Consider the following 26,601-nt stretch of genomic DNA (forward strand, 5'->3'; position numbering starts at 1 on the left):
AGAACCTCCCTGTAGTGGACAAAGTGTAGGATGTCCCTGTGGTTTTCAGTGCGGAGTATATTCATGTTGTGGACAGTGGTAAGGACGTCCCTGTAGTGGACATTGTTGAGAATATCCATGTTGTGGACAGTGGTAATGATGTCCTTGTGGTACACAGGAGGATGTCCTGTGGTGGACAGTGGGAAGGACATCTTTTTGTTGAACAGTGGAAAGGACGTCCCTGTGGTGGACAGTTCAGAGAACCACCCTGTGGTGGACAGTGGTGAGGACATTCTGTGGTGGACAGTGTGATGCACATGTTTGTTGTGGACACTGCGGAGGATGTCAATGTGGTTGACAGTGAAAGGACATCCCTGTGATGGGCAGTAGAGAGGACTTCCCTGTGGTGAACAGTGGGAAGGAGGTCCCTGTGGTTGACATTGGAAAGACATATACGGTGTGGACTGTGGGAAGGATGTCCCTGTTGTGGACATTGGGAAAGACATTCTTATGGTGGACGGTGGGAAGCATGACCCTCTTGTGGACATTGGGGAGGACGTTTCTGTGGTGGAAAGTGAGGACATCCATGTTATTGTCTGAAGGGAGGATATCACTGAGGTGTAAAGAGGGAAGGATGTCCTTGTGGAGGAAAGCAGGGAGGGCCTTTCTGTTGTGAATTATGGGAAAGACATCCCTGTTGTAGACACTGGGGAGGACATTCCTGTGGTGGACTGTGAAGATGAATTCCCTGTGGTGGACCATTGAAATGACATCCTTGTGGTCGACAGTGGGAATGACCTCCCTTTGGAGGACAGTGGGGAGGACATCACTGTGGTGGACAGGCAGAAGGATGTCCCTGTGGTGGACAGAGGGGAGGACCTCCCTGTGATGGAATGTTGGTGGGATGTCCCTGAGATTTTCAGTGCCTAGGATATTCATGAGGTGGATGGCAGTGAGGACTTCCATGTAGTGCATATTTTTGAGGACAGCCATGTTGTGGACAATGATATTGATGTCCTATTAGTACACAGGAGGATGTCCCCATGGTGGACAGTGGAAAGGACATATATGTTGTGGACTGTGGGAAGAACATCTCTGTTGTGGACATTGGGAAAGACATCCTTTGGGTGAACTGTGGGAAGAATGTCCCTCTTGTGGACAGAGGGGAGGACGTCACTTAGGTGGACAGTGGAGAGCACCTACCTTTGGTGGAGATTGGGAAGGACCTCCCTGTGGTAGACAGTGTGTAGGACATCCCTGTAGTGGACAGTGGGTCATACGTTCCTGTGGTGGACACTGGGGAGAACATCCATGTGGTGGACAGAGGAAAGAACATCCCTGTTGTGGACAGTGGGAAGACGTCCCTCTGGTGGACAGTGGAAAGAACATCACTTTTATGGACAATAGAGAGTACCTCCATGTGGTAGACAGTGGGAAGGACATTTATGTTGTGGACCCTGGGAAGAACATCTTTGGTGTGGACATTGGGAAAGACCTCTTTGTGGTGGACAGTGGTATGGGTGTGCCTCTGCTGGACAGTGAGGAGGACCTCCTTGTGGCAAACATTGGGAAGGACACCCCAGTTATGATCTGAGGAGAGGATATCACTGTGGTGGACAGTGGGAATGACGTCCTCTTGCTGAACAGTTGAGATGACCTTTCTGGTGTGAATAGAGGGAAGGACATCCCTTGTAGACAGTGGGGAGGACATCTTGGTGGTGCACAGTGGGGAGGATTTCACTGTGATGGACAGTGTGCAAGATGTTACTGTGGTGCACTGGAGAATGTCCCTGTGGTGCATAGTTGGAAGGATGTCCATATAATGGAGATTGCAGAGGACATCTCTGTGGTGGACAGTGGTTAGGACATCCCTGTTGTGCACAGGAGGATGTCCCTGTGGTGCACAGTGGGGAGGATGTCCCTGTGGTTTACAATGTGGAAGATATTCATGTTGTGGAAAGTGGTGAGGATGTCCCTGTAGTGGACATTGGTGAGAACAACCATGTTGTGGATTGTGGTAAGGATGTCATTGTGGTACACAGGAGGATGTCGCTGTGGTGGAGAGTGGGAATGACATATATGTTGTAGACAGTGGGAAGGATGTCCCTGTTTTGGACATTGGGAAAGACCTCTTTGTGGTGGACAGTGGGATGGGTGTGCCTCTGGTGGATAATGGGGAGGACCTCCTTGTGGTGAACAGTAAGAAGGACATCCCTGTTATGATCTGAGGATAGGATATCACTGAGGTGGACAGTGGAAGTATGTCATCTTGCTGTACAGCTCAGATGACCTTTCTGGTGTAAATAGTGGGAAGGACCTCCCTGTTGTAGACAGTTGGGAGGATATCTTTGTGGTGGACAGTAGGGAGAATTTCACTGTGATGAACAGTGGGGAGGATGCTATTGTGGAGCACTGAAGAATGTCCCTGTTGTGAATAGTTGGAAGGATTTCCATATAGTGGAGACTGCGGAGGATATCTGTGTGGTAGGCAGTGGTTAGGACATCCCTGTTTTGCACAGAAGGATGTCAATGTGGTGCACAGTGGGGAGGATATCCCTGTTTTTTACAGTGGGAAGGACTTTGCTGTGTTTAATAGGTGGGAGGACATCCATGTTGTGGACAGTTGGGAGGATGTCCCTGTGTTGGAGAGTTGAGAGGATTTCACAGTGGTGGACAGTGTGGATGACAGCCTTGTGTACTGTAAGGACAACACTCCTCTGGTGCACAAGAGAATGTCTCTTTGATGGACAGTGAGAAGGATGTCCTAATTGTGGGGAGTGCAGAAGACATCTCTGGGGTGGACAGTGGTAAGAACATCTTGGTTCTGCACAGGAGGATGTTTCTGTGGTGTACAGTGGGAGAGACATCGATGTGGTGGACAGTGAAGAGGATTTCCCTGTGGTGGACTGTTGAAATGACATCCTTGTGGTCGACAGTGGGAAGGACGTCCCTTTGGAGGACAGTAGGGAGGACATCACTGTGGTGGACAGGAAAAAGGATGTCCCTGTGGTGGACAGAGGGGAGGACCTCCCTGTGTTGGACAGTGGATAGGATGTCCCTTTAGTTTACAGTGAGGAGGATATGCGTGTGGTGAACGGTGGTGAGGAATTCCATGTAGTGCATACTGTTGAGGACCACCATATTGTGGACCGTGGTAAGAATGTCCTTGTAGTACACACTAGGATGTCCCTGTGGTGGACAGTTTGAAGGACATAAATGTTGTGGACTGTGGGAAAAATGTCCCTCTTGTGGACAGAGGGGATTATGTCACTTAGCTAAACAGTGGAGAAGACCTACCTGTGGTGGAGTTTGGAAAGGACCACCCTCTGGTAGCCAGTAGGTAGGACGTCCCTGTAGTGGACAGTGGGTAGTACATTCCTGTGGTGGACACTGGGGAGGACGTCCCTGTGGTGGACTGTGGAAAGAACATCCCTGTTGTGGACAGTGGGAAGATGTCCCTGTGGTGGACAGTGGAAAGGACATCACTTTGATGGACAGTAGAGAGCACCTCCCTGTGGTGGACAGTGAGAAGGAGGTCCCTGTTGTGAACAGTGGGAAGGACATTTATGTTGTGAACTGTGGGATGAATATCTCTGTTGTGGACATTGGGAATGACCCTCTTGTGGTGAACTGTGGGAAGAGTGTCCCTCTTGTGGACAGAGAAGAGGATGTCACTTAGGTGGACCGTGGAAAAGACATCCTTGTTGTGGTCAGTGGGGAGGATGTCACTGGTTTGGACAGTGGTAAGGACATCCCTGTGTTGGACAGGAAAGAGGACCTTTCTGTGGTGAATAGTGAAAGGAAGGTCCTTGTGTTGTACAGTGGGGAGGGTATTTATGTTGTGGATTGGGGGAAAAAAGTCCAAGTAGTGGACATTGGAAAGGAACTCCTTGTGGTACACAGTGGGAAGCATCTCCCTATCGTGAAGAGTGGGAATGAAATCCATGTGGTGGACAGTGGGAAGGAAATCTCTGTCATGGACATAGGAGAGGACATCATTTAGTGGACATTGGGAAGTGCATTCCTGTTGTGGACAGCAGGGTGTACATTTCTGTGATGGACAGTGGGAAGGACATGCCTTTTGTGGACAGTGCAGATGATGTCCCATTGGTGTATAGTGGAAAGGAAATACCTGTGGTGGACAGTAGAGAGGACTTCCCTGTGGTGGACTTTGGGAATTAAGTCCCTGTGGTGGACATTGGAAGGACAAATATGTTGTGGACTGTGGGAAGGACATCCCTGTTGTGGACATTGGGAAAGAACTCCTTGTGGAGAACAGTGGGAAGCATGTCGCTCTGGTGGACATTGGGGAGGAATTCACTATGGTGGACAATGGGAAGGATGTCCCTTTGGTGGAGAGAAGGGAGCTCGTCACTTAGGTGGATAGTTGTAAGGACATCCTTGTGGTGGATATTAGATAGGACCTCTCTGTCGTGAACAATGGAAAAAAGGTCCCTGTGTTGTAGAGTGGGAAAGACATTTATGTTGTGGATTGTGGGAAGGACATTGGTAAAGACAATTTTGTGGACAGTAAGAAGGATGACTGTCTTATGGACAGTGGAGAGGACCTCCCTGTGGTGGAAAGTGGAAAGGTCATGCCTGTTTTGGTCTTAGGGGAGGATATCACTGAGGTGGACAGAGGGAAGGACATCCCTGTAGTGGACAGCAGGGAGGACCTTTCTGTTTTGAATTGTGGGAAGGACGTCCCTGTAGTAGACAGTGGAGAGAATATCCCTGTGGTGGACAGTGGGGAGGATTTCACTGTGGTGGACAGTGTGTAGGTCTTTCCTGTTGTGGACAGTTGGATGGACATCCTTGTGGAAGAAAGTGAGGAATATGTGCCTGTTGTGTACATTGGGATGGGTGTTTCTGTAGTGGACAGTTGGGAACGTATTTGTGTGGTGGACAGTTAGGAAGATGTCCCTGTGGTAAACAGTGAGAAGGAATTACTTTTTGTGGAAAGCAAAAGGATGACCATGTGGTGGACAATTGGAAGGACGTCCCAGTTGTAGACAGTGGGGAGGTTCTCCCTTTGGTGGACAGTAAGTAAGACGTCCCTGTGGTGGACAGTGTGGAGGACATTTCTGTATTGGACAACTGAGAGGACATTACTGTGGTGGACAGTGTGAAGGATGTCCCTGTGGTGGACAGCAGGGAGGACCTTTCTGTGGTGGACAGTGGTAAAGATGTCCCTGTGATAGACAGTGATGAGGATGTTTCTGTGATGGACATTGGAAAGGATGTCTCTGTTGTGGACATTGGTGAGGACCTCCCTGTCGTGGTTATTAGAAAGGATGACACTGGTGAACAGTCAAAAGGATGTTTCTGTGGTGGACAGTGGAGAGGACCTCCTCATGGTGGAAAGTGGAAAGTACATCACAGTGGTAGACAGTGGTGAGAACGTTTCTGTGGTGGACAATGGTGAGGAAGTTTCTCTGGTGCAAAGGAAAACGTCCCTTTGGTGGACAGTGGAAAGTCCATCTCTGTGGTGGACAGTAGAGAGAAACACACTGTGGTGGACAGTGGGAAGAACATTTATGTTGTGGACAGTGGGAAGGTAGTCCCTGTTGATGATATTGGGAAGGACCTCTTTGTGGTGAACAGTGGGAAGGATATCATTCTGGTGGACAGTGGGGAGGACATTCCTGTGGTGGACAGTAAAGAGGACTTTTCTGTGTTGGACATTTGGGATGACATCCCTCTGTTGATTAGTGGGAAAGATGTTCCTTTGTTGGATAGTGGAGAGAATGTCCCTGTCATGGAGAGTGCAGAGGACACCTCTGGGGTAGAGAGTGTTGCTGACATCCCTGGTGTGCAAAGAAGGATGTCCCTATGTTGCACGGTGATGATGATATCCCTGTTGTGCACAGGAAAATGTCCCTGTTGTGCAAAGTGTCTAGGATTTCCCAGAGGTGAACAGTGGATGTTGGAGGATGTCCCAGTCATGGACACTGGGAAGGACGTCCCTTTGGTGGACAACAGGGAGGACTTCTCTATGGTGGACTGTATGAAGGACGTCCTTGTCGTGGTCATTTGTGAGGATGTCACTGGGGTGGACAGTGGGGAGGATGTCTTTGTGGTGGACAGTTGAAAGATATACCTTTGCTGGACTGTGGGAAGAACGTTCTTTTATTGGACAGTGGGAAGAACATCCCTGTGGTAGACAGTGGGTAGGATGTCCCTGTGGAGGGCAGTGGGTAGAAAGTCTCTGTGGTGGACAGTCGGTAGGACATCCCAGTTGTGGACAGTGGGGAGAATATTTCTGTGGTAAACAGTTGAAATCAAGTCCCTGTGGTTGACAGTGGAGAGGACCTACCTGTGGTGGAGATTGAGGAGTACCTCCCTGTGATAGAGAGTGCATAGAACGTCAATGTGGTGGACAGTGAAAAGAACATCCCTGTTGTGGAAAGTAGGAAGGACTGCCCTTTGGTGGACAGTGGAAAGGACATCACTTTGAATGACAGTAGAGAGGTCATCCCTGTGGTGGACAATAGGAAGATGTTCCCTGAGGCGGACAGTGGGAAGGACATTTATGTGTAGACTGTGGGAAGAACATCTCTGCTGTTTACATTGGAAAAGACCTCCTTGTGGTGAACTGTGGGAAGAATGTCCCTCTTTTGGACAGAGGGGAAGACGTCACTTAGGTGGACATTGGGAAGGACATCCCTGTGGTGGACAGTGGGGAGGACCTTTCTGTGGTGGACAGTGGAAAGGACATCCCAGTTGTGGCCAGTGGGAAGGATGTAACTGTTTTGGACAGTGGTAAGAACATCCCTGGGGGGATAGTAGAGAGGAGCTTTCTGTAGTGAACAGTGGGAAGATGGTCCATGTGTTGGACAGTGGTGAGGACATTTATGCTGTGGATTGTAAGAAGGACATCCATGTTGTGGATATTGGGATGGACCTCCTTGTGGTGGACAGTGGGAAGCATGTCATTCTCGTGGAAAGTGGGGAGAAAAAGCATGTGGTGGACAGTGGGAAGGACATCTCTGTTGTGGACATAGGAGAGGACATAATTTAGTGGACATTGGGAAGTATGTTCCTGTTTTGGGCAGCAGGGTGTATTTTTCTGTGGTGGAGAGTGGGAAGGACATACCTGTTGTGGACAGTGTGGAGAACATCCCTTTTTTGGACAGTGGAAAGCACATCCCTGTGGTGAACAGTAGAGAGGACTTCCCTGTGGTGGAAAGTGGGAAGAATGTCCCTCTGGAGGACATTGAGGTGGAACTCCCTGTGGTGGAAAGTGAGAAATTCATCCCTGTTATGATCTGAGGGGAGGATATCACTGAGGTAGACAGAGGAACAAACATCCCTGTGGTGGACAGCAGGGAGAACCTCTCTATGGTGGACAGTGGTAAAGATGTCCCTGTGATAGACAGTGGTGAGCATGTTTCTGTGGTGGAAAGTGGAAAGGATGTCCCAGTTGTGGACATTTGTGAGGATCTGCCTGTCATGGATATTGTGAAAATGTCCCAATGATGAACAGTGGAAAGGATGTTTCTGTGGTGGACAGTAGAGAGGACCTTTCTGTGGTAGACACTGGTGAGGAAGTTTCTCTGGTGCAAAAGAAAATGTCGCTTTGGTGGACAGCTTAAAGTACATCTCTGTGGTGGACAGTAGAGAGAAACACACTGTGGTGGACAGTGGGAAAAACATTTATGTTGTGGACAGTGGGACGGACGACCCTGTTGTGGATATTGGGAAGGACCTCCTTGTGGTGAAGAGTGGGAACGATATCCCTCTGGTGGACAGTGGGGAGGACATCCCTGTGGTGTACAGGGGGAAGGACATCCCTGTGGTGGACAGTGAAGAGATCATTTCTGTGTTGGACATTCGGGATGATGTCCCTGTGATGAACAGTGGGAAAGATATTTCTTTGTTGGATAGTGGGGAGGATGTCCCTGTCCTGGAGAGTGCAGAGGATATCTCTGGGGTGGAGAGTGTTGCTGACATACCTGGTGTGCAAAGAGGCTGTCCCTGTGGTGCACAGTGGTGAGGATATCCCTGTTGTGCACAGGAAAATGTCCCTGTTGTACAAAGTGGGTAGGATGTCTCAGTGGTAAACAGTGAAAAGTAAGTCACTGTGGTGGACAATTTGGAGGATGTACCTGTGGTGGACAGTGGGAAGGACGTCCCTTTAGTGGGCAACAGGGAGGACTTCTCTATGGTGGACTGTATTAAGGATGTCCTTGTGGTGGTCAGTGGGGAGAATGTCCCTGTGGTGGACAGTAGGGAGGATGACTCTGTGGTGGACACTTGAAAGATGTAACTTTGGTGGACAGTGGGAAGGACATCCATTTGTTGGACGACAGAAAGAACTTCTCTATGGTGGACTGTATCAAGGACATCCTTGTGGTGGTCAGTGGGGAGGATGTCCCTGTGGTAGACAATGAATAGGATATCCCTGTGGAGGGCAGTGTGTAGTAAGTCTTCGTGGCAGACAGTGGAAAGCACATTCTTGTTGTGGAGATTGGGGAGGATATTTCTGTGGTGGACTGTGGGAAGAACGTCCTTATTGTGGACAGTGGGAAAGACATACCTGTAATGGACAGTGGGTTGGACTTCTCTATGGTGGATAGTAGGAAGGATGTCCCTGTGATGAACAATGGGAAGGATGACTCTGTTGTGGGAAGTGGGAAGGATGTCCCTGTGATGGACAGTGGGGAGCCCATCCCTGTGATGAACAGTGGTGAGGACCTTTGTCTGGTGCACTGGAGAACGTCCCTTTGGAGGACTATGGGAAGGATGTCCCTGTTTTGGAGAGTTCAGAGGACATCTCTAGGGTGGTCAGTGGTGAAGATATCTCTGGTGTGCACTGGAAGATGTCTTTGTGGTGCACAGTCATGACGATAACCCTGTTGTGCACTGGAGGATGTTACTGTGGTGCACAGTAGGTAGGATTTCCATGTTTTGAACAGTGGGAAAGAACACCCCAGTGGTAGACACTGGTGAGGGCAACACTGTGGTGGACAGTGGGGAAACATCCCTGTGGTGGACAGTGGAGTTTACATCTCTGTGGTAGACAGGGGAAGGATGGCACTGTGGTGGACAATTTGGAGGACATCCCGGTGTTGAACAATTGGAAGGACTTCCCTTTGATGGAGAGTGGGAAGGACATCCCTGTGGTAGACAGCGGGTAAGATGTCCATATTATGGACAGTGGGGAGTATGTCCATGTGGTGGACAGTTGGAAGAATGCCCCTGTGGTGGACTTTGGGAAGGACATCCCTTTGGTGGACAATGGGAACAATGTCACTGTGATGGACAGTGGAAATGCTGTCCCTTTTGTGGACAATGGAAAGGACGTCACTGTGGTGGACATTGGGAAGGAGATCTTTGTTGTGAACTGTGGGGAGGATGTCCCTGTGCTGGACAGTGGGGAGGTCATCCCTGTCGTAAACAGTAGTGAGGACGTTAATGTGGTGCACTGGAGAATGTCATTTTGGTGGACCATGGGAAGAAAGTCCCTGTTTTGGAGAGTGCAGAGGACATCACTGGGGTGGACAGTGGTGAAGACGTCCCTGTTGTCCACTGGAAGATGTCCCTGTGTTGCATAGTCATGAGGACAACCCTGTTGTGCACGGAGGATATCCCAGTGGTACACGGTACGGAGGATATTCCTGTTTTGTACAATGGGATAGAACACCCCGGTGGTGGACATTGGTGTGGACGCCTCTGTTTTGGACAGTGGGGAAACATCTCTGTGGTGGACAGTGGGGTGGACATCTTTGTGGTTGACGGGGGAAAGATGTATCTGTGGTGAAGAGTGCTGAGGACAACTCTGTGTTGGACCTTGGTGAGAACAACCCTGTGGTGGACGTTGGGCTTGATGTCCCTGTGGCTGACAGAGCGTAGGACATTATCTGTGGTGGACAGTAGGGAGGTGGTTTCTCTGGTGGACATTGGGAAGGATGTCCTTCAGTTGGACTGTGAGGAGGATGTCCCTGTTGTGGACAGTGGAAAGGACATCACTGTGGTGGACAGTAGATAGGACCCCCCTGTGGAAGACAGTGGGAAGTCCACAACATCTCTGTTGTGGACAGTGAAAAGGACGTTTATGTTGTGGACAGTAAAAAGGACATCAATTTTGTGGACATTGGGAAGGACCTCATTGTGGTGAACAGTGGGAAGGGTATCCCTCTGGTTGACAGTTGAAAGGATATCACTGTGGTGGACAGTAGAGAGAAACACACTGTGGTGGACAGTGGGAAGATCATTTATGTTGTGGACAGTAGGAAAGAAGTCCCTCTTGTTGATATTGGGAAGGACCTCCTTGTGGTGAGCAGTTGGAAGGATATCCCTGTGGTGGACAGTGGGGAGGAAATCACTGTTGTGGACAGAGGATAGGACATCACTGTTGTGGAGAGTTGAGTTGCCCAGTTCAGAGTATGTCCCTGTAGTTTACACTGGGAAGGACTTCACTGTGTTTGATAGTTGGGAGGACATCCCTGTTGTGGACAGTTGGGAGGATGTCACTGTGGTGGAGAGTTGAGAGGATTACACTGTGGTGGACAGTGCTTATGACAGCCTTGTAGACAGTAAGAACAATGTTCCTGTGGTGCACAAGGGAATGTCTCTTTGGTGTACAGTTAGAAGGATGTCCTTGTAGTGGGGACTGCAGAAGACATTTCTGGGGTGTACAGTGGTAAGAACATCCCTGTTGTGCACAGGAGGGTGTCCCTGAAGTGTACAGTGGGGAGGACATCCCTGTTGTGCACAGGAGGATGTCCTTCTGGAGCACAGTGTAGAGGATGTCACTGTTGTTTACAGTGGGAAGAACTTCTCTGTGTGTGACTGTTGGGAGGACATCTGTGGTGTGGAGAGTTGGGAGGATGTCTCTGTCTTGAAGAGGTGAGAGGATTTCACTTTGGTGGACAGTATAGATGACAGCCTTTTGCAAAGTAAGGACACCGCTCCTGTGATGCACAAGAGAATGTCTCTTTGGTGGATACTGAGAAGTATGTCCTTGTAGTGGGGAGTGCAGAAGACATCTTTGGGGTGGAGAGTGGTAAGAACATCCCTGTAGTGCACAGGAGGATGTCTTTGTGGTGTACAGTTGGAAGGACATCCCAGTGGTGGACAGTGAAGAGGACTTCCCTGTGGTGGACTGTTGAAATGATGTCCTTTTGTTCGACAGTGGGAAGGACATCCATTTGGAGGACAGTGGGGAGGACATCACTGTGGTGGACAGGGAGAAGGTTGTCCCTATGTTGGACAGAGGGGAGGACCTTACTTTTGTGGACAGTGGGTAGGATTTCCCTGTGGATTACATTGCGAAGGATATTCATGTGGTGGACAGTGGTGAGGACTTCCCTGTAGTGCATATTGTTGAGGACAACCATGTTGTGGACAGTGGTAAGGATGTCCTTTAGTACACAGGAGGATGTCCCTATGGTGAATATTGGGAAGGTTATCTGTTTGGATGACCATGGAATGGAAGTCCCTGTGCTGGACATTTGAGAGGACATCCCTGTGGTGGATACTGGGGAGGATATTTCTATTGTGGACTGTGGGGTGGACATCTCTGTGACAGAATATGGGGAGGATATCCTTTTGGTGTACAGTGGGGAGGAGGATTCTGTGGTAGAAAGTGGTATGAATATCCCTGTGGTGGACAGCAGGGAGGACATCTCTGTGGTCTACAGTGGGAAGGACATCTCTGTTGTGGACAGTGGAAAGAATATTCCTGTGGTGCAGTTGTGAGGACATCCCTGTTTTACATAGGAGAATGGCTCTGTGGTGCAAAGTGAGGAGGATGTTTCTTTTGTGGACATTGTGAAAGACCTCCATGTAGTGGACTGTGGGAAGGACCACTCTGTAGTGAACATTGGAGAGGATGTCCCTGTGGTGGACAGTGGAAAGGATGTCCCTGTGGTGCACAGGAGGATGTCCCTGTGGTGAACAGTGGAAAGGACGTCACTGTGCTGGATATTGGTGAAGATGATCCTGTGGTGAAAAATTTTATGGATGTCATTGTGGTACACAGGGGGACATCCCTGTAGTGGACAGTGGGGAGGACCTCTCTCTGATGGATAGTGGAGAGGAAATCCCTGTGGTTTTCAGTTAGTTGGACTTCACTGTTATGGACAGTGGAAAGAATATTCCTGTGGTGCACAGTTGTGATAACATTTCTTTTGTGCATAGGATGATGTTCCTCTGGTGCAAAGTGAGGTGGATGTCCTGTTGGTGGACAGTGGGAAAGATGTCCATGTGGTGGACTGTGGAGAGGTCCACTTTGTACTGAACATTGGGGAGGATGTCCCTGTGGTGGACATTGTGGAGGAACTCCCTGTGGTGGACAGTGGGAAGGATGTCACTGTGATGGATAATAAATAGGTCCTCTCTGTGGTGAACATGGGAATAAGGTCCCTGTGTGGGAGAGTGGGAAGAACATTATGTTGTGGATTGTGGGAAGGACATACATTTTATGGACATTGGGAAGGACCTCCACGTGTTCTACAGTGGCAAGCATGTCACTTTGGTGGACAGTGGGGAGCACCACCATGTGGTGGACAGTGGGAAGGAGGTCCCTGTGGTGGACATTGGAAGGACATATATGGGGTGGACTGTAGGAAGGATGTCCCTGTTGTGGACATTGTGAAAGACATTCTTGTGGTGTACAGTGGGAAGGCTGGCCCTCTTGTGGACTGTGGGGAGGACGTTTCTGTTATGTTATGTCCTGTGGTAAACTGTGGGAATAATGTCCTTTTTGTGGACAGTGGAAGGATGTCCATGTTGTGGACAAGGGTAGTACATTCCTATGGTGTACAGAGGGGAGGACATCCCTGTTTAAATTGGGGAGGACATCTTGTGGTGGACAGTAGAGAGGATATCTCTGTCCTTTCTTTTTAAAACTTGTGTGTCTGAAGTAAATTTTCTTGGCTTCCATCCTAAACCCAACAGTGAGCAGTACAGGAAGACCATTTAGGATATGAAAATGTAACAAACTGGTTTTTCAAAATTTATTTATTTATTTTATGTATATGAGTACACCATTGCTCTCTTCAAACATACCAGAAGAGGGTATCAGATCCCATTACAGATGGTTGTGAGCCACCGTGTGGTTGCTAGGAATTGAACTCGGGACCTCTGGAAGAGCAGTTTGTTCTCTTAATTGCTGAGCCATCTCTCCAGCCCTGTAACAAACTGCCTTAAAAAGGTTACATTAAAGCTTCAAATAGGGGCTGGAGAGATAGCTCAGTGGTTAAGAGCACTGACTGCTCTTTCAGGGGTCCTGAGTTCAATTCCCAGCAACCACATGGTAGCTCACAACCATCTGTAATGGGATATGATACCCTCTTCTGGTGTGCCTGAATACAGCTACAGAACTCATCATATATATTAAATAAATAAATAAATAAATAAATAAATAAATAAATAAATAAAATCTTTTAAAAAAGTTTTAAATAGATTATTGGAGAAAGAAAACACACTTAATTAGTAACTTAATTTATAACTGCCTTTCTAGTAAGTTATAGAATGGGCCACATAACTATGCACAGGTGACAGGGTAGGTGATGTCATGATGCCAACCTTCAACATCTGTACCTGTACAAGTCTTCTGGTAGTCCTCACCTGGACTATTCTTTGCCATGATGTCTTTGGTGAGATGTGCCCCAAGCGATTAGAATACTTACTGAAGTTGTAAAATGAATTTCTTATTTTTATTCCTCTTCTTTTTTAGACAGCTTTGACTGTCCTGGAACACACTATGTACACCAGACTGGTTTTGAACTCACAGTGATCCCTCTGCTTCTGCCTCCCAAGTGCTGGGATTAAAAGTGTATTCCCACAGTTTACCACAGGGATGTCCTCCCGACTGTAGCCTACAGGGACGTGCTACACACTGTCCTCCACCGGGAGGTCCACCCAACTGTCCACCACAGGGAATTCCTCCCCACTGTCAATCAGAAAGAGGTCCTCAACACTGTCCACCACAGGAATGTCCTCCTGTGTACCACAAGGACATCCATAAAACTGTCCATCACAGGGTCATCTTCACCAATGTCCAGCACAGTGACATCCTTCCCACAGTTCACCACAGAGACATCCTCCTGTGGACAACAGGAACATCCTGAACAATGTGCACCACAGGGACATGCTTTCCACTGTTCACCACAGGGACATCCTCTCCAATGTTCACTACAGACTGGAACTCTCCACAGTCCACTACATGGATGTCTTTCCCACTGTCCACCAATGAAATATCCTCCTCACATTGCCCCACAGGGACATCCTCCTATGCACAACAGGGATGTCCTTACAACTGTGCACCACAGGAATATTCTTTCCACTGGCCACAACAGAGATGTCCTTCCCACTGTAGACCACAGAGATGCCCTCCACTCTGTCCACAACAGGGATGTCCTTCCCACATTCCACATTATATATGTCCTTCCAATGTTCACCACAGGGACCTTCTTCCCACTGTCTACCACAGGGATGTCCTTTCCACTGTTCACCAGAGTGATGTCCTTCGCACTGTCCACAACAGTCATGTTTTTTCCACTGTCCACCACAGGAGCATTTTTCCCAATTTCCACCACAGAAACGTCCTCCCCACTGTCCACCAAAGGGATGTCCTCCCCTCATTCCATCACAGAGACATCCAACCTAGTGGCCACAACAGAAATGTCCTCCCCACTGTCCACCACAGGGAGGTTCTCTCAACTGTCTACCACAGGGACATTCTCCTGTGTACTACAAGTACATCCTTACCACTGTCCACAACACCTATAATATATATATCATGGAGAACAAAGATAGCATTGTGTGTGAAGGCCATCCATCCTGGATGGCACAGGGAGCCTAATGAGGTGCTCACCCCCAAGCGCTTGATAAGTGGAGGTTCATCCAGGTGCCAAACATCTGAGGAGCTGGGTGGGTAAATTTCTTCCCTGCCTTTTGCTTTCTTTGTTCTCCATGATAAAGGATGATGGTTAATGTTTCTATAGAGTTGTCTTTGTAACTGCTAATAAAACATCCTTCAACCCTTGTGTGAAGAAGAGTCCCTACAGATAGGCCTGCTTGCCTTGCAATGTATATTGTCCTGGATATCGGGGAAACATTTTGGAGAAATAGGGTATGATGTCACTCATCCAAATTAAAGCATTGGAAATCAATAATGGGTTCTCTATTGAGCCCCTTTTGGTAACAACAAACTTACATATTTATACGTGTTGTAAAGTGTACTAGTCATTACGACACCCTCCAAAGCAGGTGTGGGTATGTTGAGTATTTAGGGCACTGATGGTGGATCTCTGTGACATAGCCATGTCTATCTACAGTGCTGTGTTGTTCCTGTAGGAGGGTGGGGGACTTCCTGAGTATAACAGTTTGAGAGACAAGATAAGGTTCCTTATACCAGTGTGGACTATAGTGTTAACAGCCTGGATCATAGAACTTTTTTGTATGGTATCTCACTGACTGTCAAAACATCAGCAGAGCACTTCCTTTCATGGACAGGGCACTCTCGAGTGTGAGTGTGTGTGTTTGTGTATGCATGTGTGTATATGTGTGTGTATGTATGTATATGAATGTGTGTGTATGTATAATGTATGTCTATGTATGTGTCTATGTGTATGTATGTGTGTATGTATGTATATGTATGTGTGTGTATGTATGTTTGTGTACATGTGTTTATGTGTGTTTTTATAAGTGTGCATTTATATATGAGTGTGTGTATGAGTGTATGTGTGTATGTGTGTATGAGTGTATGTGTATATGTGTATATGAGTGTATGTGTGCATGTGTATATGTATGTGTGTAATGTATGTATGTATGTACATATGTGTGTATGTCTATATGTGTGTGTTTTGTATATGTGTGTATGAGTGTATGTGTGTATGTGTGTATGAGTGTATGTGTATATGTGTATATGAGTGTATGTGTGCATGTGTATATGTATGTGTGTAATGTATGTATGTATGTACATATGTGTGTATGTCTATATGTGTGTGCTTTGTATATGTGTGTATGAGTGTATGTGTGTATGTGTGCATGTGTATATATATGTATGTGTGTAATGTATGTATCTATGTATGTGTATATGTCTGTATGTGTTTGTATGTGTATATGAGTATGTGTTTGAGTGTATGTCTGTATGTCTGTATGTGTGTGTATGAGTGTATGTGTGTATGTGTGTGTGCCCTGAAGATGAGGGCTTGTGTTGTGGTTGATCTGAATCCAGGGCATGTGGGCCTTAACCCTCACGTAATATCACTCCTAACCTCCAGGGAAAAGGCGTGTGTGGTCTGTAAGTCTTCGAGACACCACTGTAACCAGCAGAAGGCCAATAAGCTCCAGCCCTTAACTGTCCATTAACAGCATGGCGCTTGTTTTTTTCTGCTCCCATCCTTGCATTCTTTCAAGGGCTTTTTAATAAAGCATCAGATTAGATCATGAGGTCAAACTGTTATACAGGAAGAACTTTTATTGGAGAGAAACCTCAGCCCACAAAGTGCTTTGTAAGTCTCCAGAATTGACTTCGAAGCCAGAGACCCTACCACAGCTGGATCCTGGCACTTGCTCTGAGCTGATTTAAAAATCATTCATTTTTGGTCACATGATTGGGCAGGACGCTCTCTGCTGCCCCCTGGCTTTGCTATAGGTATCACATCTGACGTGTGGGCTATTATGATTGGGTAGGCTATTTCCCAGGAATTCAACAGTGGCTTTTGTGAAAACGCTGACTCTTGCCTTGACCTGAAGACATTTGATGGGGAACTCAGAGATCATCATGCAAAGTATGTGGGCCTTTAATCCCAGCACTCAGGAGGCTGAGGCAGGCAGATATCTGAGTTCAAGGCCAGCCTGGTCTGCAGAAGGAGCTCCAGGACAGCCAGGGCTACAAGAGGACATCTTGTCTTAAAAAAAAAAAAAAAAAAAAACAAACCAGACCAGACCAGACCAAACCAAACCCCAAAGCCCCCTGGGCTGGGTCAAGTTTGGAACCTTTGTTCCAGACTTTGTTTTCCTGCTGCTGGGTGGCTGAGAAAGCTGTCAAAAGGGAAGCATGCTCAGCTACGATGAAACAGAAAGGACTTGGTGCTCTCACATGGCTGATCTGGGACTGTCTGATTCATACATAACCTTTACACAGATTTGCTAACACAACAGTGAAGAAGTCATTCAAAGCTGAGCTTTGTGAAAAAGGAGATTTTCCCCAACCCTCAAAGCTTTCTTTAAAATCACGGAAGCCACTTCAGGAGGGCAGACTGTGCTGAACTGTGGAGCAGCGACGCCCCCTGCTGGCAGAAAGGCAGAGGGAGGTGGAGAAGAGCAACCTCTGGTATGAAATCTTCAGGCAACAGACAGTCCACGGTGGTTGAGTCCCTAGGAGGAGCGGATAGCAGAGATAATACAGGACTTTAGGGAAATCCTGAGCAGGGATTTTCAGTTTTCTACTATTGGGAATTTTGGGCTCCAGAGGGGGATAAAAATCAGTTTCAGAGAAGAAAGGAAGCTGTTTTTTTTTCCTTTTTCTCTGCACAACTGAGCCACAGTGTAGATATTTTTATTTTTTTCTACAAGTGGGAGGCTTAGATGGGCTTATTCTGCAGAACTCAGGCGCGGTTCGTCTTTTGTCCTATTGCTTTCTTTTCTCAGAGAGAAGCAGAAAGCAAATCTTTGCCAGGCAGGACCGTCCAGAAATGAGGCTGGTCAAATCCTCTATCTTTATTTTATTTTTACCTGTTGTAACCATCGACATTTGTTGAGACAGGGTTGTGTTGAGCCGGGCTCTCAAGGGACTTGGATGATGGATAAGGAACCCTTGTCATTTTTTAATGTGGAGAAAGTAAATTTTCATCTTAAAACTCACCGTGACTTTGCTTATTTGTAACTGCAGCAAAATTACCTTAAAATGGATTTATTTATTAATTTAGAACTTATGTATTTATATATGCATGCAACAATAATAATTAAGAAAAGAGACTGAGGATGAGGTTTGAGACAGAGCATGGTAGGACTTGGAGTGAGGAGATGAAAGCATAAATGATATATATTTTAATTTTTAAAATTACAAAAATATCTCCCTCAACAACTCTTTTTCAAAAAGAATTATTTATTTATTTAATATATGTGAGTACACTGTAGCTGTCTTCAGGCGCACCAGAAGAGGGCATTGGATCCCATTACAGATGGTTGTGAGCCACCATGTGGTTGCTGGCAATTGAACTCAGGTCCTCAGGAAGAGCAGTTTAATCCCTAATGCAATCTTTGTGACATTGTTAGCAACAGTAATCCTTAATTTTCAGAATTAAGTTCCAATCTGTGGAGGGATTGTGCTGAGGGTGTCTGAAGTATCATACAACTTCAGAACAACTGAAGTATCTATAACAACTGAGTAACATTTCTATGTCATTTCTCCTACAATGCCAATGGCCCTGGAGGACAGGGATAGCTGCACTTGCTGCTTTGTTTAACAAACGTTCAGTCATTACAGAGGTTTGGTAGGAGCCATGGAAATCAGCTTGTTTCACCTAAAACCACTGCAGATAGAGAAGTGTCTCAGATGTTGGGAAGTCACACTTTCCTAAAACTTTAACAAATGCTTCTCACTTTACAAAGGAGCCAAGAGCCTTGTGGAAAACACCAGTTGAGTGGAAGTTTTTATGATCATGGATTTAACTCCTCAGATAGGAAGAACAGAAAAGAAATAGCAATAACACTATTAGCTGATTTACTTGGTATTTACAACGGGTCAAACATTGTTCTCAGCCTTTTACACTGACGTTCTGATTCATACAATGGCCCTGCAGTTTGGATACGGTCATGTAAATAGAATAGAAGGCAGGAGAGAGAGAGAGACAGATCCACAGAGACAGATACAGAGAAAAGGGAAGAGAGTTGCTGAACGTGATGATGGTTTAAGGACAGTATATATGGGCACTTGGTATTGGGTAGCCCAAGAGTGAGCTGTGACCTGATTTCAGACTACATGCAGAAGATAAAGGGATGAGAAGGGATTGACATAAGAGGAGGTTTGGTTTTTTTGTATAATTAGAAATAACTATTATTTATTTTATGATTTTTTGAGATTTATTTTTATTTATTTAATGTATATGAGTGCTCTATCTGCATGACTGCACGTACACCTGCATGCCAGAAGAGACCTCATTACAAATGTTTGTAAGTCACCATGGGGTTTGCTGGGAATTGAACTCAGGACCTCTGAAAGAGGAGACAGTGCTTTTAACTGCTGAGCTACCTCTCCAGCCTCCTATTTTATTTTTGATATCTATCTATCTATTTATCTATCTATCTATCTATCTATCTATCTATCTACCTACCTACCTACCTACCTACTTACCTACCTATTTTTGAGTCAGGGTCTCTCTATGTAGTCTTTAGTATTCTAGAACTTAGTACATAGACTAGGTTGGCTTTGAACTCACAGTGTTCCTCTGCCTCTTAAATGCTTGTATTAAAGGCATGTGCCACTATCCCTGGCTTTAATATTTTTAATTATGTGTATTCAAAATCAGAATTGAAATGGACATACCCTTCAACACTCCCTGTCCCCTGGGATTGTCAGCCAATATTGGTCCTTGAAGGCAAAGGGGACAGAGATGTGTGTGTGTGTGTGTGTGTGTGTGTGTGTGTGTGTGTGTGTTCAGAAGCCTTGTTAGTATGCACAGTAAATAGTGACACCAGGACCAGCTGAGGGGGAGGCAGATCAACTTTAGTTGGGATCATCCAAGGCTCATCTCATACAATTTTGGAAACAGGGGTCAGAATATCCAGAATGGGCAAAGGTCATTGGCTGAAGGTTTACAATACTGAAATGTCTCATTAGCATTCAGAAGGATTTCAGGAATCTCATGTGCTAGCTGAACTGTTCTTATCCATAGAAAACAAATTGAACCTGTAATCTTAAACAAGGCTATGGTGATATACTTCAGGTAGAGGTGTGTGTGGGTTTTTGAACTCCTCAGACAAGGTCAGAGAAGTCCTGCCAGTGAAGGGATTCCTCCATATTGTGCCAAGCTCAGAATGCTGTCTGGACAATGGTAGACTTTGAACTTAATTAGCAGGGCAACAATATCTATCTCTTCTAGTAGAAACAGGCCACAGACTTGTATAGGTATTTTGAAAAGCAGATAAACAAGCACTTGACCAAGAGATGAAGAAAAATTGCAACATTAGTAACCACCAGGGAAGTGCAGTTTGAATCACAGTGAGGAATTGCCTTGTGCTTGTTGTTAGCATGACTCTTGGAAAACAAAGGCAAGTGTTGTGAGAATATGCAGAAAAGGGAACATCTGTATGCTGTTGCTGGGAATGTAAATTAGTTCAGCATTCTGGAGAGTAGAAAAGTGGCTCCTTAAAAAACAAAAAACAGAACTACCAGATGACCCAGAAATCCCACTTCTGAGCATTTATCCAAAGGAGGGATGAAGAGAGATCTGTATTCCAGTGTTCACTTCAGCATTATTCACTAAAAGTCACTCTACAAAATCAAGCTAAGCATCTATCAATAGACAAGCATTGTACAAGCACACAATAGAATATTGTTCTGACATAGGAAGGAACACCTGCTGTCTAGAGTTACATAAATAAGCATTGAAGATACTGTGCTAACTGAAGTAAGAGAGTCACAGACAGACAGATAATTATGTTTACTCTCTCGTTTGTGGCATCCATAAAGAACTCTCAGAAACAGAGTGTAATGATGAATAATGGAGGGTACTGTGGGTAGCTGGGGTGTTGGTGTAGCCAAGGAGGAAATGCTGGTCAAGGGATACAGAGTTTCAGTTATGAGAGATGTTGAAATTTCAGAGGTAGGAGTATTGCCAGCCTAGTGTGTCTAGCATAGTGAGTTCCAAGCCAGACAAGACTACATAATGAGACCAAATATCAGAAAAGGAAAAAAAAGTTTTGGGTAGCAGGAATATGTTTTTGAGATCTGCTGGGTAACATGGTGTATTATATATTTCAAATTTGCTAGGAATAAATCTGAGATGTATCACAACAAAATAAGGCAATTAAGAGATGCAATAAGTTGATGAATTTGATTTCATAATTTTTCATTGTATAAACATATCAAAATATTACAGAACATTACATTCTACCCCATAAATGTAAATGATAGTTAATTTAATAAAAAAGGCTGTTACTGATATCAGTCACTGGAGTTGGAGATGTTGAGGGGGCAGTTGGAGTTCAGGAGTAAAAAACTATAAGAACGTGGGGGTTGTCAGCACAGAGATGTAACTTAAACACACAGGACCAGGAGTCCAGGGCTGAGGGCTGATTGCCAGGGCTTTTCAGTGTCTGCCCTGTGGAGATAGTAGGTTGTTTTCAGGGGCATGGTCAATACTCAATAGCTGTCAGTTAGGAATCATCTGATTGGGAGACAGACAGCAAGACAAAGCTTCATCTCTCTAATGAAGATCACATGGTTGCTCAGTTTTGACCTAAGTGACTTGTTAACCTCCACAAAGTGAACCTGTGTTTACAAAATGAACATCTAAACTTGTTCAGTTTCTCCTGCATCCCAGGTCCGGAGGCTCCTTTCCTTTAGGGATGTTCTGTTTAGGAGGGCCAGGTGGGGGTGGGGCGGCAAGGACAGCACCCTGGAAGCCACCTGGTTGTCTGGACCGAACCTGGGCTGAATCTGTGTCTCACCACACCATCTCGTCCTGTGGCTAAACTCTGGTGAGACTGATGGGAAACGGAAGTGCTGTTTTAGTAATGTATATCTGATCGTGATGTCTCTCCATTCTTGTGTCTGCATTATCTCCTACCATGGACTTCCCCAGTTGCTCCCAACTAATTTCCCTATTTCTATAGTCCTTTCTCCCCAAAATGAACAGCCCCTGGATTGTGGCCCCATGGTTCTTAAGTCTCCTGTGATTGACCACTGCTGAGCCAGACCAGTGTTTCTGACTTCGTTTCATGCCCTGCAGCTCTCTTCCTATCCCCTCTTCCTTTTTAGTGACACTGGCCTTTACACAGGCCTTCCAGAAGTCTCAGAACTTCTGATTTCTATGCTGGGTGGGATACTCCTTCCCCACTCTGAAAGATGCTTCAAATAATAGCTTAAACATCTCTTTCACGAACAGGGCCTCTGTGATTTTCCAATCCAAATCAGGTCTTTCTAGTTACTGCACTTTGTCACCTTTAATACATAATTATTACCGTTCTCTATCTTAATTTGTCTGATATCTTCTCTGAAGCTAAACTTCCACAGGGTGTAATTCTCTACTAGGTTGTGCAGTGCTTGGCTGGATTTTTGGTTCATGAGTTACTCAATTAGTGTCTGTCAAGATTATTTCTGTGGTTCAATAATTACTACTGATGAAGACTTACCTGAGCAGGGTGTCCCCAGTAGAAAACCAGAGCTATCGGGCAGGTTGGTGACTTTAGATTCTTTAGTCTTAGAATTATGTGTGTGGTAGTGATGTATCTCTCTCTTTGTTTCATTGTTTCTTTTTTGTTTTTGAAAGTATCTGGTAAAGGGTCTGCACACTAAATTTCCTTAAAAAGATTTATTTTTATTTTAAATTATGTGTATACATGTGTTTACATTGTGACTGTGTTGTGGGTTTGTGTACATGTGAGAGTAGGTGTCTATGGAGGCCAGGAGGCAGTGTCTGACCCCCTGGAGCTAGAAGAGGTGGTGAGCTGCCTGCCTTAGGGGCTAGGGATGCCTTCCACCAGGGATCCTCCAAAAGCCATGTACACACTTGTGGCCTGAACCAGCTCTCCAGTCCTATTTTTGTTTTTGAGGTCTTGCTATGCAGTGCTGGCTGAACTCAAATGTCTCAAATGTGTGACCCCTGCTTCTTTTTGCTTTTTTTTACTGGCTTGTTATATTAATTTAAGTGGACTAAACCTCTTAGCCATTCATTTGCAAGCTATCACCAAATGGCTGCTGTTACTTCTTCTGGTATAGTTATGATTTTTTTTTTGGTTGTTTCACATTTAGCCTTCTCATCAGGTTTTGATGCTGTTGCGTAGGATGATGTCACACTGGCACAAGACTTGCCAATACCTGCACATTCTGGCTCTCTGACATAAAACTCATACTTCTCGGATGTGTCCACAGTCACTCTCCATTCATGAAGATGAACCATAACAAAGTTTCAACCAAAAGTCTAGGGAGGCTAGAATAGTGGCTCAGTGATTAGGGGCACTAGCTGCTCTTCCAGAGGTCCCCAGAACCCACAGGGCAGCTCAGAACTCTCTGTAACTCCAGCTGCAGGGATCTTTGGCCTCTTCTGTTCTCCAGAGGCACTGAACACACAGACCGACAGACATGCAGGCAGAACATCCATACATTTAAAAAGAGATGGGGGTAGGAGGGCTAGAAAAGAGAGAGAGAAATGGATATTAAAGCATAAGAAGTCTTTTCTTAAATTTTCTATCTTCCTGCTATCTGCCCTTTGTGACAAAAATGCCCTCCAGCCAAAAAGCTAACTCTAGTGAAACCAGAAAATAGCTCTTCATCCTGACACACACTGAAATGCAGATCCAATAAAATGTGCTTTCTTAAAGTTAGCTCCCTTCAGGAAATCATGGAAGACTGTTGTCGTGGGGAATTGTGAAAGGAACCAGGAAGGACTTAGCCAGGAAAATACCAATGAAGGATAACATGGAGATCCTCATTGTCATGATTTCATGAATTCATGTATTTCCACCAGACACATGCTTGTGGTCACGCATGGGCACTCTATGGTTAAATTCAGAATGTTGTATTTTTCTGTCATGTGAATTATGTTACTCGGAGTGACAAAATTTATGCAGCCTTGTGAGACGGGCCAGAGCAATGTAGCATTTAAGCTAAGATATTTTAATGACACAATTTGTTCAAACTGCTGGAGGATAAAAATTGATTTTATAAGATTTGCAGCTATTAATTGCTTCAGCCCCTAGCATGTAGAACGTGGTGGGCAGGTGTTTTCCAGATTATACTAAGAGCAAAAGAAAACAACAGGCCTGTTGTTAATATTCAAATTATAATTAGAGACAACAGCAACATCTCAGAGCAGAATCAAAAGGCATGGTTAGCGTGCAGTAAGACACCATAATTAACGTATTAAATGCAGATTCAATAACCTCGATGCATTTAGCAATTATTTACCTGCTTACAATAAATAATTTGCTAGCAGATCCAGAATGCACTTAATTGGTATATAGCAGTAGACACTGTTCCTTGACTCCTGGTCTGGGAAGGAGAAGAAACAACCCATATTTTTAAAGAGAACTCTGAAAAAAAGTTCATCTTACAAAAAAATGCCAAGACTCAGCTTTAATATCATTCTCCTGGGGCACAGACTTTGAAATGATATTTTCACACAATGTAGAATCTGAAATTTGAATCCTGTCAAAGGCACAAAATACTGAAAGTCCAGATCTCACAGGGAATAACATTTAAATATTAAACGTCTATGTCCAAGGCAGAGAAGACAAGAATAAAAATGACCCCATTTCAAGTGAAATCTTTGTCCTCCTTGTTTTTTTGAACTGGGTTAGATTAGCATTTTCTGTTCAGCTAGGCCTGAATGAATACAAAATAAATATTATTTGAAGACAAGGGTTTGAAGCTGTAATGTTCACACAGTTAAAACAATTCTCCATTTACCAAAGGCCCTGTTTTGCAATGAAACTTAGGGTTGTTATTTATAGGCTGTGAAACCAAAATTAACTGGACCATCCATCAAACTGGGTGATTAGCGCAGTGGAAAAAAAAAGCCCCAAAGAGTTGATTGACTGGATTTTTCATTTTGCAGTGAATTATTTTAGAGCCAACTTTCTTTTGTTATTGGTGCTTGTATCTTCCTTGACTTTCAGATCTGTCTTATATAGGCCAGTCACTGGGTATCAGTCCCTCCTCAAGTGCTTAAACAAAAAAGAGCTGGAGTCCTTGTGACTCACGTGTAGGAGCGTAACTCCTTTCCCATGTATAAGTTCTGAATAGAAAAGTAGGTATGATGGTGTGTCATGTGTACATATGCATGATTACAGACAGAGGCCAAAGCATTACTCAGGAAACCAGAAGGATTTGCAAGAGATTGTCACCTGAAGTTTTTTGCTGTGGGACCTCGAAGATCTGATTATTTGTGACATGTTTGTGTGACCCGGAGACTCTTGGAGGCTTCTACAGGGGAATTATGGTGTGTACCTATAGATGGAGCAGGACTTTTGCCTTGGCAGATGACTGTACTTCTGGGGAACAGCATATGGCTTGCTGGATAGGCAGGTGACCAGCTTCATGGGTATGTGACCACCGAGTGAGCATGAGGGGCTGATTATATACTGATTGTTGTCTGGTCCCCCAAACGATCGACTCGCACATAAATATAGGTTGGTCATGTTTCAAGTTCCTGGGGAAGTTTCATGATTGCTCCTCTTGTTGTCTTGTATCCTCTATGTCACACACACACACACACACACACACACACACACACACACACACACACTGTGTATATGTCCTCGTGAGAAGGCTCTACTCCTAACAGTGATGGAGGAAGACCGTTTTAGGCCTGGACCATAGACACATGGCCAATGTATATAACACAGTGTAACTGTTCCACTCTGGCTGCTTTCTTCAGCAAAAGGGTGAAGGAAAATCCTGCTCTTGGAAAGGTCTTCAAGAAGTGTACCTAGCTTTTAAGTTTTCCTAGTGGGACTGGCGTGTCATCCGAGTGTCATGTGATAAAAGCCTCAAGTTCAACACCAGGCCTCGAAAGAATAAACACAATTTATACTTTCCTGGAAGAAGAGAGACACTCCATCATGGTCCTATAAACAATCCATAGGCAGTGCCTCATGATTCATTTAGATGGTTAGGATTATGGACTGAATGTTCATGTCTCCTTAAGATGGAGCTGTACTGAAAGGTGGCAATCAGGATGTGTGTCTGAATGACCTTGGGGGGGTGACCATGTTTGTCTTATGTTTGTCCAGGTTCTTTCCAAGGTCACCCCACCCATGCCTGATAGACTTGTATGTAAAGTGGCCATGGCAGCAAAGATGGAGGCCATGCATGAATTCAGTATCAGGGATTTCCATTCACTATGGCCGATCTGTTTGTGGTAGCTGCTGAGTGCCCTACATGGTGATAGCAGAGATGGTACCAGCACACAGGAAGTGAGCTAGCTGCTGATTGCATTGGACTGCATTCATCTTGGAAGAGACAATGCTTTGTTCTACTGGGAGAGGTGTTTGCTTTGGATTTGTTCTCCTTGACGATGGTGCTTTGGCCAAGCCTACCATCTGTTGAGCTGACATCACATAGTCAGATGAAGGTATTACCACAAAAGGCTTCTGAGCAAGGGGCGTATTCAATAGCAATGTAAGTATGGACTTGCCTTGTGCTCATGGTATTTACTGGTCATAACAATGTTCCTCAGCACTGAAGGAGCTGCCTGACAGAATGATGGAATATGCTTCCAAAGATTTAGTTTCCACACCAGCTGGGTCTCTGTACTTTGCAAAGTGGAGCTAAAGAATATTAGGCTATGGTATAGGCACTAAACCAGTGACTAAACCACTGACTAATTTATACCAGGATTTTTCAAACAGCTGGGATCCCTGGATGCAGGCAAACCATGTGGACTGTGTGTGTGTGTGTGTGTGTGTGTGTGTGTGTGTGTGTGTGTGTGTTACCTGTTA

This window comes from Arvicanthis niloticus, chromosome 17 (assembly GCF_011762505.2).
Source record: "Arvicanthis niloticus isolate mArvNil1 chromosome 17, mArvNil1.pat.X, whole genome shotgun sequence".
Lineage (NCBI taxonomy): Eukaryota > Metazoa > Chordata > Mammalia > Rodentia > Muridae > Arvicanthis > Arvicanthis niloticus.